The sequence below is a fragment of the Chrysemys picta genome, chromosome 4, assembly GCF_011386835.1.
Source record: "Chrysemys picta bellii isolate R12L10 chromosome 4, ASM1138683v2, whole genome shotgun sequence".
In the NCBI taxonomy this organism is placed as follows: domain Eukaryota; kingdom Metazoa; phylum Chordata; order Testudines; family Emydidae; genus Chrysemys; species Chrysemys picta.
In genome coordinates, this window is record NC_088794.1 from 22,090,496 (window position 1) to 22,108,128 (window position 17,633).

Genomic DNA, 17,633 nt, shown 5'->3' on the forward strand with positions numbered 1-17,633 from the left:
CTAGTTCACTGCAGTATCAAAAAGCAGACCCGCAAGTCAAATGAAAACATTATTAAAAGAACCTCCCGACCAAGCTGGCTCCAGGTATAAATATCACAGTAGGCCAAATACTGCCCTTAGTTATACCCATGCAAGTCAGTGTGGTTGCACCAATGTAACTGAGGGCAGGAGTTGGCTTGCTGCCTTCAATAAGCAAGATACAGCTCCAGCTAATTACTGCACCTATCCAAACCTCAAAGGCAGCTGAATACACACTCCTCAGGCTCCTTCCATGGCGCGTTCAGTCTCCAGTTCACTTTGAGGGGCTCTTTATAAAGCAGGGTGGAGCCGGCAGTGCGGTTCAGTGAGGCACTTGAAATCTCTCTCACTCAAACAGTCCCACTGTCTGTAGGTGTTTTGAGATACGCTGCAATCAGCATGAAGCAATTCACAACCATCAAAGGGGAGGAAAACACCCTCCCTACAACGCTCAAGGGCACACAAAAAAAGTTAACAGTGCACACAGAGCTTATACTCCAGGGGCTAAAATGGGGGGGGGGGGGAATTCTCCCTGGCACATGGGCGTTCTCAGCGGCCTCCTACATCACTTCCCCTTCCTGAAACTGATGCAGGGGACATGGTGGGGCTGGGGCTGGGGTGGGGGGGAAGTGGCCAAAGCACACTGTACACCAGCCATCTCCAAGCTGGATTGTTATGAACTGGTGGAGTTTAGAGCGACCCCCAGGTTCCTCTAAACTCCACCAGGCCCATTTCTGGGACGGAACTGGCCAGAGAATCAGACAGCTGTAACAAGGGCCGGCTCTGGCTTTTTTGCCACCCTAGGCAGAAAAGCCACCCGCCGCCCCCCCCCCCCGCCCCCACTGCGGCAGGGGAGGCCGGAGAGCCCGACCGGGGCTCTCCGCTCTCCCCGGCGGCCAGAGCACCGGGAGGAGGGCGGACGGCCCGGCCGGGGCTCTCTGCTCTCCCCGGTGGCCAGAGCGCCGGGAGCAGGACGGACAGCCCCTGGTGGCCAGAGCGGTGGGGGGAGGGCGGAGAGCCCGGCTGGGGTCCCGCTCTCGGGCCGGAGCACCCTGCCGCGCCGCCCCCCTCCAGGCGCCGCCCCAAGCACATGCTTGGTGGGCTGGTGCTTGGAGCCGGCCCTGGCTGTAACTGGTGCTCTGATGCCTTCCACCCTCTACTGTTCTGTGAGGACCCAAGGGCAGTAGAGAATCTGACTCTTACTCCAAAAACAACTTACTTCAGCTGCTCTGTGGTGAATGATTAAACAAAGAGGCAACAACATCTACTAAAGCAGTGGATAGGAAGCTAGGAAACCAGGATGCTCTTCTACTGACTCTCTCTGATGTTGGGGAGGTCTTCAAGGGCCAATTTTCAGAGGTCAAAGAGAGCTCAATACCTCTAAAAACCAGACTCTTGATCTCTCTGTGCCTCAGTTTCTGCATCTATAAAATAGAGCTATTAATACTTCCTTCCTTACCTTTGTAAACTTCTTCATGACTATAGTGTTCCAAGTACCAAGAGTTATTCATAGTAATAAACAGCCACGTTTCAATCAGAGGTGGTAGCAGCTGAGTGGTGGGTAAAGCAAATCCTGTTGTATGGCTCCGTTTATGCTAATTCACACCATTGTAAAATTGACATCCGTGGAACCACTCCAGGGTAACCAGGCTCTGACCCCAGCCCAATAGGGTGGCCATGACGCACAGGACCGGGTCTGTTATAAAAACTACGTATTAAATCTTCCTGCAGCAGTGAAACTCACCCGTCGCCAGAGGCAAGGCCTGCCCTGGATTTGAAGATAATCAGACCGTGTGTTTGCACTGGGATAATGTGTGCATTGGGCTAGTGTTTAAAATCAGGGCAGGGGGGCCTTGTAAATAACTCAGCTTTTCCGAAAAAATGCTGCTGACAAATGTTAACTGAAGAGATAAGAGCAATCAATTATATAGAAAAAAAAATCAGCTTCTATGAAGAGAATGAGTTAGATCATCTAGCCACAATTACTCTCCGTATCAGTGCCTGGTTTTAGTCCATTTCTGAGCATCCCCCTCCTATCCCCCCCCATCGTGTCTTTAAGAGAAAACAGATTTTTCAAAAGAGCTCCACTCTCAATCAGGCACCTAACGAGCAGCCAGATTTTCAAAAGTGCTCAGCCTGCAATGCACAACCAATGTTCTGGGCTCCTCTGGCACTCCGGCCTCATTTAGGCTGGCTGAACGGGAGCAGAGTTCTTTTGGAAAAATCTGCCCCGACTGTGGGTGCGGAGCATTTGAAAATCTGGCCCGGGAACACTTCCCAATTTTAGACCTTGTATATTTTTTTTTTATTGAATTTAACTTTTAAGAGGAATTCTGGCTCAGTGGTTAGGGTGCTAGCTTGGGACTAGGAAGACGGGGGTCCAATTCCCTGCTTAGCCACAGATTCCCTGCGTGACCTTGTGCAAGTCACTCCTCCTCTCTGTACCTCAGTTTCCCCATTGGTAAAATAGAGATAATAGTCCTCCTGGGGGGAGGGTTGAAAGGATAAATACACTGAGGTACTTGGTGCTATGGTAATGGGGCTCAGTTAAGCACCATCGAGAGCAGTCATCTCTTGTGAGACTGTGGTTATAAATGGGTGTGACAATGTGTACGAGGCAACGTGAGTTAGGGAGCATGCGGCTGGGGACAGTGGGGTGTGCATATGTGACAGCAGGGTGCTGGGTGTGCATGCGCGAGGACTCAGGATAGCAGGTGTGAGTGTGGCAATGCACAAGACCAGGTGAAAGAAAGCGTGTGGGACTGCATGCCTGTGTGGGAGAACGTGCGAGAGCATGCAGCACTGCCGGTGAGACCAGCTAGGAGTGTGAATGCCAGGGACGATGAGCAGGCAGGAATCATGGTGTGGTAGAAAAGGCAACCCGGGCTTAATTCCCAGTTCTGACATTGAGCTGTTGTGTGATCTTGTGTCAGTCTGGTTCCCCTCCCACCCCGCTCTGTCTTGTCTAGACTGTAAGTGTTTCAAGGTCCAAGCCATCGGTTCTAGTGTGTGTGTGTGTGTGTATGTACAGTGCCTAGCACAGTGTGGCCCTGATCTCAGTGGGGCCTCTCATTTTTTCTCTAATAGAAATAATAACCCTGTGACAGTCACGCTCAGGTGACGCTGCACGTGTGGACATTTGGAAATGCGTGCAGGTGTGAGAATCCACATGAGGCTGGGTGCATATGTGTGAGAATGCATGTGGGGCTGTACACGGATGGGAGCGCGTGTGCGCTGCACATGGATGTGTGCGAAACATGTGCCAACTTTCCCTAGCCTTCCTGTTTTAAAACAGAATCTTTGCCATATTTTCACTCTATAACTCAAACAGGCTTAAGCCCATTCAGTGCATTTCAATGTGGGTTAAAGATATGTGCCTAATTCTCCTCCAGAAATATTCCTGTTAATGGCTTTCAAATGGGGGCCTGTGTGTATGCGCCTTGGCTGCTGGCCCTGTCTCGATCATACAGCAAACTCCCCAGCACTGAGATTTAAACTAACACCAGCTCCTCTCCGATTTCAGCTGCGTTTTTAAAGAAAACAACTCCCCTCGACTGCAGCAGGAAATCACTGTTTGGATTTATGAGGCACCTCTTCCTGACCATCCTCTCTGAAAAAGCCTTTGCTAGATTGACATGGCTGCTCCATTCCCGACTCCTGCTGGGAGAATCTGGACAATGGGAGCTTGGAGAATAAGGTGTAGTCCAGTGGTTCTCAACCAGGGGTACGTGTACCCCTGGGGGTAGGCAGAGGTCTTCCAGGGCGTACATCAACTCATCTAGATATTTGCCTAGTTTTACAACAGGCTACATAAAAAGCACTAGCAAAGTCAGTACAAACTAACATTTCAGACAATGACTTGTTTATCCTGCTCTATGTAACTATACACTGAAATGTAAGTACAATATTTATATTCCAGTTGATTTATTTCAGAATATATATGGTAAAAATGAGAATGTCAGCAATTTCTCAGTAATATTGTGCTGTGACGCTTTTTGTATTTTTAGGTCTGATTTTGCAAGCAATTAGTTTCTAAGTGAGGTGAAACTTGGGGGTACACAAGACAAATCAGACCCCTGAAAGGGGTACAGTCATCTGGAAAGGTTGAGAGCCACTAGTCTAGTCTACTCTAGAAAAGGTTTGCTGGTATAGCTATCCTAGTATCAGCACGGTAGGGTATGCGATCTCCTAGGGCAGATGCAGGGTCTACCGGCAAAAATGTGTTTTTGCTGGTATTGCTTGTATCAGTTCGCTGAACGAAAGAAGCGATACTGAAAGAAGCACTGAAATTTGCTGGTGTAACTGGGCTTATGCTACTGTTTTTGCTGGTATAAAAATGTCATTAAAAAAAGCATCATACCCTTACAGCACATTGCTCCACTGGCAAAAGTTTCTCGAGTAGACCTGGCCTCAGCACCATTACTTGTTCTGTGTTTGTACAGCTCCTAGCACAATGGACCTGGTCCAGGACTGGGCTCCTAGGTGCTATTGCAATACACATAATGAATAATAATAATATTCCACTCCCTACAGCTATTCTTGCTGGGGTAGGTCAAGACATGGGGAGCTGTGAGCCTGCTTCCAGCCAACTCACCATTGTCATCCCCTCCTGCATGCATGGGATAAGCTGGGTTGCAGGAATTGCTTGTGAGTTTCACCCAGAATAGTCCACTTAGGCCATTCCCTACAGTGACTCCTGCTGGCAGATGGTGGAACAGGCCTAGACCACACACACAGCCGCTCTACAAAACCTAGGCCAAGCGTCAACTCATTTGGTAGCAATTGCTTCTCCCAATTGTTTTACTAACCTCTCCAATGTTGGAAAAAATTCATCTGAACTCCTGCTCCAAGGGCAACCAAAAGCACAGCTCTCATTCCAACGACAACCTCTTTTTAGTGAGAGACAATACACAGGACAAAATCTCGGGAGTCAGATGTCAGTGATACACCTGTATACATGAACTGCATTTGCACTGGTGTACCTGAGACCAGGATCAGGCCCTGGATCTTTTGAGAAGAGCGCCTAAGCATCCAATCCAGATCAGAAAGCCGAGCCAGGAGGGCCAACACCAGCACTGTGTTGATATATTGTCTCATCAGGCCTGGCACGTCCGTATAAATGCAGGGCCTGCATGTTCACTCGTAGGCCTACAGCTGGCCTTCAATCAAGGCCTAGTGACCAGGGGTGGGAAGAAGAATGGTGTTGAATGAAGTCAACATCCAGGGGATGGTTACAGCTCTCTTGGGGGCGTGAGCAGACCTCACGTTGCTTTTCAGCGGTGAGCACCTACAAAGTGTGGAACACCTGTTAGTACGACACTCTATGGAGGCCAACTTACGTATCAGCAAACTGCCATTGAGCAAGGCTGAAAAAAAAGACTTGCCCAGATCCCGCTAAGCTGGTAGGCACCTCCTTAGAGCAATCAGTGCCACAGATGATATCCTCAGCTGGTGTACGTTGGTGTGGCTTGGTCGACGTCAATGGAACTACGCTGATTTACACCCGTTGTGGATCTGGGCCTAGTTTTTTCAAAGCAGTTAGATTGCCATCTCTGTCTGTCTTATGCCATTATTGAATGGAGTCTTTTTTTGGTTTGTTTGTTACATTTCAGAACTATGAGCAAATGATTTGGAGGCTAAAGGTGGAGCAAGGTTTCTATAGTTCTCATTGATTAAGGACACTTTGGAGCGGAATCTGGAGCTGTATAAATCTGCAATGGAGACACAAAGACTTAGGTCAGAAGGGGATCTATAGAGAATGGAAGGAGATTTAAGGGGCTACTGTAGTGAATGGGAAATTCTCTCCATTGACTTCACTGGATCAATCACCAGAGATCAATGTACAGGTAGAATGGGCTTGCTGGTGGTGGAAGACTCTAACTGAGGACTCCAGGTACTACTGCTCTTCTTTGTCTGCCCTGATCTCTCAGGACTCTTCCAAGGCTCAAGCAAACATCTGTGGGGATTGTGCTGATCTCTGGCAATGCTGGAGCAAGTGTGATCTCTTCGGTGCGACACGGCACCTTGGGACCCAGTGCTCAAAACTTCTGGACTGGTAGATCTTGATCAGATCCCAGTCAGAAGCTCAGATCTGTGAGGAGCATGGTATAAAAAACTATACAGAATAGAATGTTCTGAGCTGCCTTTCTTGTGGTCTTTGGTCCCTTTCCTCACCATTCACAGGCAAGGGTTAACTCAAACCACGATGTATTTTCCTTCTCCAAATTGGTAGTAATGCAGAACAATGCAGAACCTGGAGATATATGGTCTATGCTCAGGCCCTGGGATACACAGGCTGGCTGAAGAAGTCAGGTGGATTGTAGTTTGGCACAGAAATCAGCTGGAGTTTGCCAGTTCTACGCGCTTCAGATGTAGCAGAGTTCAGACAGCTTCTGACCCAACGAGATAATTTTCTCTGTATTCTTTACTGGCCAACACAACGCCAAGCTGACTGAGATCCCACCCCCATGCAACACAATGGTGTGCCAAAGGGCTGCTGCATTTGGAGTGTGATTGAGAGACTAAGCAGTCTCGGGAGGATTGTTACAAAAACCAACGAGAATCATAAAGCAGCTTAATTCAGCTACATCAGCAGGGGAGAGGCCATTCCAGCTCGGACCAGCTTTCAAATAACTCCGCCAGCAGGATATTAAGTGGCAGCATACTCAGCCAATCAAACACGAAAGAGACGCATGACATCATAAGAACCAGTCACCATCAGCCAATGAGCGATCCTGAAGGCAGGACACTCACCTAGCAATGACCGAGAGAGGATGAACGTTTTCAAGGGTGTTGCAGACACTGCAAGACTCTCCCCACTATTCATACGCGGCCGCCACTAGGCACACTGGTAACTGAATGCTTTAGCCCCCTTATGGCAGAGTGCTTCACTCACTCCTCGGCTGGCGCCTCCTCCTGGCCGCTCCAGGGATTAGCTCGTGAGGTTGACGCCTCTTCCTGTGGTCACACGCCGTCACTCCGTCTCTCTCTGGTCTGCAGCCCTACTCTTGCTCCAGGAACCGCAGCGTCCACTCCGTGATCCGGCCAGATTGCTCAGCGTCCCCCCTTCAGGGATACAGTCCTTCCAAGTGTGTGGCACTCCCACATTGACCCAGGCAGTCTTCCAGTTGACTGCCCCACTGGTGCCGCTTCCCCAGTGGTGGGTAGGAGAACCCAGGCCTGCCCTCTACTCCGGGTTCCAGCCCAGGGACCCTACAACATGCAGCCAAGGTCTGTTCAGTCCCCAACCTTGCTTCTTACCCCCTGGGCTGCTTCCTACCCCGGCACTCCCGGGGTTTGCCAGCCTCTCTATTCCCTTCTCCCAGGGAATGACCATGGGCTACTTGTCTCTACAGCCCCCAAACACACCTCCCTTCTCCCAGGGTGTGACTGCAGACACCTCCCTGCAGCTCCCTGCCTGCTCCCAGCTCCCTGGCTTTATAGAAGTCCCATCTGTTCCCGCACAGGTGAGCTTCCCGTAATTAGGGCTTTCCTCTCAGCCTTCAGCCTAATACAGGGATCGGCAACCTTTGGCAGCGTCCGCAGGTTCGGCCAATCGCAGCTCACACTGGCCGTGGTTCGCTGTCTCAGGCCAATGGGGGCTGCGGGAAGCGGCGGCCAGCACATCCCTCGGCCCACGCTGCTTTCCGCAGCCCCCATTGGCCTGGGATGGCGAACCGCGGCCAGTGGGAGCTGCGATCGGCTGAACCGGTGGACGCGGCAGGTAAACAAACTGGCCCGGCCTGCCAGGGGGCTTACCCTGGCGAGCCGCAGGCCAAAGGTTGCCGATCCCTGGCCTAATAGGTTAATTGGTCCCTCTGGCCTCCATTAACCCCTTCAGGACACATGGGGGGGGGCACACCCCGTCACATCCCGCCAATGATCGGAGGTCAGATTTTTAAATGGCAGTGCTCTTTGTTCAGCATGGTGCTGAGAGGCGTAAGGCAGAATGCTCCCTTGGAGGTACCAAATCGACAGGCCTAGAGGGAACCAATGCACATCTGTGGTCAGTAAATGTCACACATAAGATGCTGCAGAAGATGATGGCATTTCTACCCTCACTCCCGGTGGTAGCCTGCTTTAGAGTGTGATCTGAACTTTGTTTGGCATTCTACTCTCTTTGCAGGTTTTTTTTTTTTTTTTAAATCTGATGAAACCAACTATTGTCTGCAGCCCGGGACCTCAGAGAGTGAGAAGGTGAAGCTGCCGAGACCACAGTCATCAAGCTGTTTGTTTTCTGGGGGGAAAAAGCCCAGCGAACGGGCTGACAGACCTGAAATGTTAATTTCTTCCAGCTGTTGTCAGTCTGGCAGGCTCTCAAAGGAAGTTTAATAGACTACAGGCTTCTCTGCTTGCCCCCATCCTTCCACTGGCTCCGCTTAGCAGAGACAGCCTCCCGGAACCTAGATGATTAAACAAACGTCCTCGCCTTCCAACGATTTGTTTTCTCTTTGGCTTGAAAGATTTTTGTTCAATGTGTTTGTTTATTTCCCCATTCCCTGGCCCTTTAAAATTGCCATTAATTAAAGGGGAGGAGGCCAATTAGGCAGGATCAGGACTGCGAATAAGGAGCAAGCGGGACCCAACTAAGGGCAGCACTTGTAAGCGAGAAGAAAGCAAAGATGGTGGGTTCATGAACCATCTCTGAGCCTGCACCACTTCGGTGCATGGCCAGACAGGAAACGGGATCAAAAAGGTCTTTGTAGTTGAAAAAGAAAAATCCTTCCACTTGCATTTTATTGATTTTGATTCAAGACACAAGTAGGACACACTGTTGAAAACAAGGAACTTCTAGGCTTGATCAGACATGGGACCTCTCTAGTCCCGTATCCTATCTCTGACCAGCGTCAGATGTGTCCAAGGAAGTGATAGGATAACAGCCTAGTGGGGTAAAAATAACGAGGAGTCCTTGTGGCACCTTAGAGACTCACACATTTATTTGGGCATAAGCTTTTGTGGGCTATAGCCCACTTCATCAGATGCATGGAGTGAAAATACAGTAGGCAGGTATAAATATACAGCATATGAAAAGATGGGGTAGTTTCTTTCCAGCCAGTAAGAGGTTGGCTGATGCCCTGGAGGAGATGGGTTTGTTATTAGAGCAGGTGAGAAAATGTTAATCTAAAACAGTTTGCTATTGCAAAGTGCCCTTCTGACTAAAGTGATTTTTTTGTGAAATTGTATTGATGGTTTAAGGAGAAAAAATGAAAAAAAAATCAGTTTAAAAATGTCAAAATGGAACGTACGGACATTTCCAGAATGAAGAGTTTTGATTTTTTTTCATTTTGGACTGACTTTTCATTTCAAAACTTATTTTATATTAGAAAAATAAACATTAAAAGGGGTTGAAATCAAAATGAAACATTCCACATTTATCAAAATAGAAACATTTTGGTTGACCCAACATAAATCTTTTCATGCTTTGCCAAAAATGTCAAAATGTTGGTTTTTCATCCTGATTTGAGATTAAAAATTTTTTGGAAATATCATTTTTTCCCCCTGTGGCGGGGTGAGTGCCCCACCCCATGTGAGAGGGGGCTAGAGTTGGCCAGAGAGGCTGTGCAGGCTGGCAGCCAATCAGGAAAGGGCTTACTGAGAGCCAATCAGGGCCCAGATTGGAGGGAGCCAATCAGGGCCAGGCTCAGCCCTATAAGAAGGCTGCTCTGGAAAGGCGCAGTCAATCTGTCCCAGGCCTTTGACAGGGGAAGGTCTGTCTCCAGGGTGGGAGACTAGCACCCGGGACAGCGCAGCGCAGCGCTGGGCAGGCCCCGGGGAGCAGAAGGAAACTCCAGCCTGGTGTCTGTCAGGCTGCAGGCCCTGAGGGGAAGGGCCTAGCCGGTGCGAGGGGCTTTAGGGAAGCAGACAGACAAGGGGAGAGAAGGAGGACAGTGAGGCTGCTGCCAGAGGGTCCCTGGGCCGGGACCCAGAGTAGAGGGTGGGCCTGGGTTCCCCCCCGCCCTTGCAGTACACTTGGCTGTAGGGAGTGGCCATTATAGACCATGCCAGATCCCTGACAGAAGGGATTAGACTTTGGGGGGTGTGGTTGACCACGGTGGCTGGACATAGAGACTGCTGATTGACCCCCTCCCCCCCAGAAGGGGGTGTGGCTGGACTAAGGGGCACTGCCGGAGGGCAGTGGTCCGGAAGAGGATGCCGCGAGTTGGTGAGCGACGTGGGCTCAGAAGCCAACCGAGCGCAAGACAACGGGCGGGATACCACCAAGAGGGGATGCTCCACTAGACTGAGCTAATTCCCAGAGTAACCAATAGGAGGTGCCGCGGTGGTGAGTCCCAACCTTGTTACATCCCCACAGGATGCAAAATTCATGTTCTGACCAGCTCTATTTATTACACCCCTTTCAAAACTCCTGGTTATTTTTGAATCCTTTCTATTATAACACCGAGAGACAGGGTGGGTGAGGTAATATCTTTTATTGGACCAACTTCAGTTGATGAAAGAAGCAAGCTTTCAAGTTACACAGAGCTCTTCTTCTGGTCTGGGAAAGGAAAGCTTGTCTCTCTCACCAACAGAAGTTGGTCCAATAAAAGATATTACCTCACCCACTGTGTCTCTCAAATACCCTGGGACTGACACGGCTACCCCACCACTGCATACATTATAACTCAGGATATTTTTGTAGGGTACAATTTTCAAAAGCGTCAAAATGACTTGGAACCCGTAGGCCCGTTTTCAAAAGTAACTTAGGGCTTCTAAGTCACCTCAAGACATTTTTGACATGTGACTTAAGCACTCAGGAGTTCAAGTCAAGTCAATGGGATTTAGAATCCTAAGTGCCCAAGTCATATTTAAAAATGGGACATCATCTCAGCCCTTCTGGAAATATTGCCTCTCATACATCTGAATGTCTAAGGCCACAAAATATACATTCAGTGCTGCTAAACACACATCTAGGCTGGGGCAGCGTCATGTCGTTCTGTGCCCTTCACAGCAAGCTAAAGAGCAGTCAAGAAAGCAAGATGAGTCCAAAGCTAACATTGCTCATGCTGGCCTGTGCAAAGTACGCCACGGTGTGCCGACTGCATGGAACAGTACTGCAAGTGGCCAAAGAAGGGTGGACAGGACATACTGTCCTTCCTCTCTGAGTTCTTTGGTGTTGGCATAGACTCTCCAGTCTAGGAATAAGGGGACTGATTCCCAGTTATTTCAGTCCTGTGCTTGAGGGGGTGGCAGGAGTGGAGAGATCTGGGGTGGATGTAGGGGTAGTGGGGAAAAGGCCCCTTTGTACTCTCTGTATTCTGGGGTCACATCTTAGTTAGAGCAGCCCTGAGGCTGCTCTAACTCGCACTCTGCAGCCCAAGGCTCCTGGGAAGCAGAGACTCACCATACTGTAGCATGCTCCAGCCATGCCCCTGGTCAGGGCCGGCTCCAGGCACCAGCCCACCAAGCATGTGCTTGGGGCGGCGCGGCGGGGCGCTCCTGCCTGAGAGCGGGGCCGCGACTGGGCTCGCCACCCTCCCTGCGGTGCTCCGGCCGCCGGGGGCTCTCCGCCCTCCCTGCACTCTGGCCGCCGGGGAGAGCGGAGAGCCCCGGCCGGGCTCGCCGCCCTCCCCCCGGCGCTCCGGCTGGTTGGGGATTGCTCGGCGCCCTCCCCTGCCGCCCTGGCAGCGGGGGGCGGCGGGTGGCTTTTTTGCCTAGGGCGGCAAAAAAGCCAGAGCCGGCCCTGCCCCTGGTCCACCCTTTGCCGGGGGTTGGAAGCAGCGCTGCTGGAGAGCCCTTAGTTCATCTCTCCACCTGCCAAGGAGGCTCCTGTCACAGTGGGGATTTGCAAGGGGTCATATTCATCCCAAACCCCTGACCATTGGGAAAGATCAGGCCTAGAACTAATTTTCATGGCTGGTCGGTCTCTCTCTCTCTCTCTCTCTCTCTAAGGCCAGGTCTACACTACCCCCCTAATTCGAACTAAGGTACGCAACTTCAGCTACGTGAATAACGTAGCTGAAGTTCGAAGTACCTTAGTTCGAACTTACCTTGGTCCACACTCGGCAGGCAGGCTCCCCCGTCGACTCCGCGGTACTCCTCTCGCCGAGCTGGAGTACCGCAGTCGACGGCGAGCACTTCCGGGTTCGACTTATCGCGTCCAGACTAGACGCGATAAGTCGAACCCAGAAGTTAGATTGCCAGCCGCCGAACTAGCGGGTAAGTGTAGCCAGGGCTTAAGATGGGACCATAGATTTCCCCACCCCCTGGACTTTGTGACTATTCAGAACTGTCTCTAAGGTCCAGAGCCAAACTGTGGGGTTCAATCCTCATCTAATATGGTTATTTTGCAGAGCAAGGGTCTCTCCCACAAACCATGTCCCAGAATGCTTTACAGAGCAGGCATGTCTACATTGCTATCAAGAGGCATGATAGCACAAGTGAATTAGCTTTGCTCTAGATAGCTCCAATAACAATAGCAGTGAAGCCCGGTCGGCATGGGAGATGGCCTGGGCTAGCCCATGTGTATGTACCCAACATCCTGCGTGGGGAGGGCTAGCCCATTCTGGCAATCACACCTCCCGATTGCAGTGTAGCCACACCCAGTGTTCAGTAATAACCTGCTAGGGGAGGAGGAGGAAGAGATGGGGAGCAAGATGGAGAGCCGATGAGGCAGAGAGACGCGTAGAGACTGTTACAGGTGGTAGGGATTGCAGATGGGAAGGCTCTCGTGCACAATCAGCAATGGCAGGACTGCATAATACTATTGTCCAGGCCACGCAAGTGAGGGCCCCCCCACGCCCTTCCAGACATCCCATGCCCTTGGCCCTAACCTCCATCTGGCCTGACCACCTCTCTGTTTGGGTCTTCAGCCAACTCAGCTGTTACGACAGCGGAGCACATTGTGAAAAGCCACATCTAGGCAAAGTGAGATCCAGGCTGGTCAAGTGACCGGTGCCTTAATGCCTTCCTGCGAGCTTGGGAGCATAGTTCCCTCGCGGTTGATCAGCAATTAGACAACGAACTTTCATTATTCATATGCCCTGCGTCTCGCTCCTAACAAATCGCCGGCAGTGAGCCTGGCACAAATTAAAGTCCTAAATATAATCAGCCAAAGAAGGTCCCTCCAGCTGAGAGGGCCAGGCTAAGGGCTTCTTGGGAACCCACCATCCCCTTTGCTTTCCATACATTAATAGGCCTGGCTGGAGTTCCAGAAGATAAATTCAAATCCAGGCCAGCCCACTCCACAGGGAACAGAACACACAGCTGAGCTGGTGAACCCTTGACTCGGGATGGCTTACGGCCCAGGCTGGCCCATCTCACCACGACCTGGAGAGAACTACTGCTATCTGCAAGGCACCTCACAAAGGCGATTTCATCCAGGTTCTCTCTGCAGCCGGAGACTGATCCTATGTCTACTGCCCGCCCTGGGAGCCTTTCCATTGTCCACAGCCGGCTTCAGAGCGGACCTTGAGTTTGGGAATTGAATGCATGCTGGTTTTAAATGAGAGCTGGACCCCAAATGGAACCACTGGTTATTGACTAATTGCATCCTTGCGTCCCCTTGCTGTGGGGTAGGGAAGTAGTAATTGTCCCTGTTATAGATTAGCCACCCCTGCCCATGAGACCTTGCTGCTTACCTAGCTGTGTGCAACAAGAGAGCGAAACAGATGCGCAGAATGAGTGGTGGGCTGGGGTAACGATGCAAATGGGGGGCTAGCAGAAAAGCAGGAGAGCCAACCACACCACTCGCTGTACCAATGCCAACCTTAACTCTTCCCCAGAGCAGGCAGGCTGTTTAGCCTCCATGTATGTACACTCCCAGCCGGTAGCAATTCTCAGCCGATAGCCTACATGCCCTTGGGAAACCGCCCAAGAAGCGTCACAGCTCACTGCTACCAGTGTCAGAGGCTGGGTGCGCCCCCTGGCCAGCTGGAGCCTATGGCGAATAGGAGAACAACAAACCCCTTGAACTGCCATCGTGGCCCATGCAGGCAGGCCTGGCAGCCCGGGACCTGCCAGGCCTGCAGGCACAGAGCTAGCTTTGGCATCCGGACAGCTCCTTGACTTGGAGAGGCTTCCGAGGGAACTGTAAAAACCAAGTGTCGGCAGGAGATTAATTAATTGAAACCGAACACATCTGTTGTTAGTTAATTCCCAAGCAGCAGGGTTAACTCCTTCCTCTCCTGCTCCAGCTAGTCTCAAAGCCTTGTGCCTTTTTCCAAGCACAAAGGGGAGATTTCTGCCCCTTTGGCTCCCACTGCAGTGTTTTAGGGAAAAGCAAAATGTGGGGGGTGGGAGGTGGGGAGGGCTGGGCTGAAGGTAGGGGGCTGATTGGGGAGTCATGGGGATGGAGGACTCTCATCTCTTCCTGCCCCAAAGCTAGTTTGGAATGTAGGAGGGACACACGGGGGATGTGAGTGAGTCTTGGGGCGAGAGCGGAGCCTGCCCCGCACATGGGAGATGGTCTAGAACATCTGGAACGGTCCTGCTGGGACCTCGAAAGTGGTCTGAGCCGAGCGTCAATCACTGCATGGGAAGTCTAGCTCCGCTGTCCAACCATCCCGTCCTCCCCTGCTCACTCTTCGGAGAGGCCCTCCTGCTTTCCCACTGGCCGGCAGAATGCACCTGGCATTACCTTGCCCTTGCTTCGCTCCCCTGCTCACATGCTGATGTTAGCCCCTACTCAATAGCAAGCTTGGCAAGCCTCCGGGCTGCTGCTCCATCCCACCTGGCTACAATTTACTTCTCAAATCCCAAGAGAGTCTTTCCACTCCCCAGCCCCAGATTATTACCGGAGGAAGATAATTTATACTCAGTGCCCTCTGCAAACAGACCCTCTGACCCCTGTGTGGCTCCAGTGCCCCTAGAAGGTGGCCAGAACTTCCAGAGAGCTTCTGCTCCCATTCAAGTGCTTAAAGAAGTGGCCAGATCTGCAGTTGAGCCCAGCACGCAGGGTGGTGTTCATCTGAAAATCTAGCCTCAATTTTGGGTGCTGAGCACTTGAAAATCTGGCCCCACAGCTCCCAGCCTTCCGCCACAACCAGCGGGTAGCAGGAGAGAGAACTCGAGGGCTAAGGCTTTTGCCGAGGGCTCCTTCCTGCAGAACCATTTGGAAGTCGCACAGTTTTGGTGTTGAAGTCCACATTTCTCACCTTCTGCTTCCTCAGCTGGAAAGCCAGCTCCCCGGGGACTCCAGGACAGGCGGCGCTTGGGAAAGAGTAAATCCCATATGAATCCCAGGAGCGCATATCCCCACATCCGCTCTTTTCAGGACCTGTGGCTTCCCTCCTGGATTCTATTCCACGGGCCAGTGCAGGCCCTTTGCAGGGTTCCTCAGCTGCCAAAGGAGGAATCACAGGGTTGGAGCTAAGACTGGCAGGCAGGAACAGACGTGTGTGATGAGTGCCAGCTGCAGCCCTGTGGAGATAACAGGCAACAGCTTTGCTGTGCAGGAAAGGAGCCCACCTGATCTGCAATTACAGCAGACCCCATTTTAAAGCCTTGCCTTCCCAGAAGAACCTGGCAAGCTGTGGACTGCAACCGGCCCACAGTTCCTCTCAAACTCCTGTTAGGTTTGGGGCATTTCAGGGATAGTCCATCAGGGCTGAAGCAGGCGAGCGAGGCAGGTGAGAGTTACAGCAGAACCCAGCTGGTGACCTGATGCCAGAAACAAGAACGAGGCCCCTGTAGCTTTCTGTTTAATATTCATGAGCCAAATTTCCTCTGCAAGCTCTGGAGACTCAAGCCCCATCCCAAGCAGGAATTCACTTCCTGCTGGGTTATTAGGGAAATACATGGGGATAGGCTTGCTAAAAGACCAGGAAGGATAACCAGCTTAATTAGTGGGAGGGGCACTTCTGCATCCTAACTTGCTCTTAGAAAGGATGAGAAATTAGGGAGCTGGTGAGAAGAGAAAGGAAACGAGGGAATATAATCTGGTAGTTAGAGCAGAGGGAACTGGGAGACTGGATTTCTGACTGTACTGCTGTTTCACTGTGTGACTTCGGCCAAGTTACTTGGTGTGACTTTGGCCAACTGCTTCGTGCCTCAGTTTCCCCATCTGTAAAAAATATACATTACCCTCTTTCATCAAGACATTTGACATTTTCTCATGAAAAGTGCGAGGTAAGTGCAACTTGTTATTAAAAAGGAGGAGGAGGAGAAAGGGAAGCAGCTGAAAATGAGTCCAGAAAGGAGCAAGAAAACCCAAGATGGGAGCTAGAAGGAGAAGAGCAGAAAGAGTATAACGCAGATCAAGCGGGAGAGAGTGGGGATAAGAGGGAGAAATCATGCTGAGTTTGCAGTGGCACACACAAGCTGGGGAGAGGCATGTCCTCTCAGGTTTTATACCCTGGCTCTCTAAAAAGAATATTTCCTGACTCAGAAATGCTGCCCTGTGGTGTTAATTCAGCATTGTTCTGTGCTTCGTGTCATCATTTAAACCTACGGGTTTTAAATGCCACCAAAGGAGAGCAGTAGCATTTAACATCCATTTCATACACATGTAAATGACGACACCGGTTGCACTGCAATAGTGAACCGGTATGTATTCACAAGCAGATCTGTTGACTGTTCTTTACTCCTGTAACTCCGTGGAGTCGGCACGGCTTTGGGTGGGTGTGAGCTGGAGTATCTCGCGTGGCTCATGCACTGTCAGCAGTTCTGATTGCTGGATCGGAGTGAGAAGGAAAGAGGCCAGCCTGCCTCTGTGCAGGGCTGGCTGTTAGGAAACAAACAGCATTTTTCTTTGTAAGCTAAGTAGATTTGATCTGGAGTCACAGAGACACAATACATTTGGAGCCTTCTGATTAGAGCCGGGAGAAAATCTTTCACACACAACTTTTTTCAGCAAAAAAGGCAGCTCTCGCAACACTGCAACGTGTCACAAATTCGTATCAGTTTCATGGAATTATTCATTTGGACACCAAAACAACAAAAAAAAAAAATCAGGGAAAAAAATCAAAACGTTCAACGTTTTCAGAATGAAACACCTGGGTTTTGTTGGTTTTGTTTCAAAACATCCTTTAAGATTATTAAAGAAACATCCAAGAACGTGAAACAATGGGCAAAATCAAAAGGAAACCTTTTGTCAAAACAAAACACTGCCTTAGCCCCGAAATGATTTTTTTCTTCGACTTTTCCAAATTGCCAATGACCCAAAAAATTCCGTGTTTGCCCAGCTGTGCTTCTGAGGCCATTTTTAGAGTGTCACTTTTCAGCATTTAGCCTCACTTTCGATTAGGCCCAGCTCCAGTGAGCAGTGATTTTTATTTGCATTTTCTAGTGCAGCCGTCACTATAGCGTATGTAGGTGTTAACAGCACATACATTTAGAAATACGTCATTCCCCACCACTCAGAGAAACCAAACTCCCCTCCCTTACACATGAATTTTAAGCCACTTATTTAAGGGGCAGATAAATCAAGGTGGCTGTGTATGCGTTTGCCATAGGATCCCATTTGCTCATGAACACAGTCAAATGGGAGGTATTTAGGGGGACAGGATTTCAAGGGCTCATCACCCATAATTGGTGATGTACTTGCCACAGAGCACAAGTCCCAGCGTGTTGAGCTGTTTGGAAAATCGGGCCTCTTTCTTGTTAACGTGTGTCGGGGTGTGTGGCTGGTGTGCATGCTGTTTTTACAACGTCAGGCTCAGGGTTTTTAATCCTGTGTA

General features: G+C 50.5%; 1 long non-coding RNA gene across 1 annotated transcript in view; it reads right to left on the reverse strand.

Moving 5' to 3' along the window:
• LOC122173610 (uncharacterized) overlaps positions 1-516 on the reverse strand; it is a 50,081-nt gene extending 49,565 nt beyond the window's left edge. The window contains exon 1 of the long non-coding RNA XR_010600405.1: positions 233-516. This is a non-coding gene — a long non-coding RNA (uncharacterized LOC122173610). The remainder of the gene's footprint in view (positions 1-232) is intronic.
• Between the last annotated feature and the right edge of the window lie 17,117 nt (positions 517-17,633).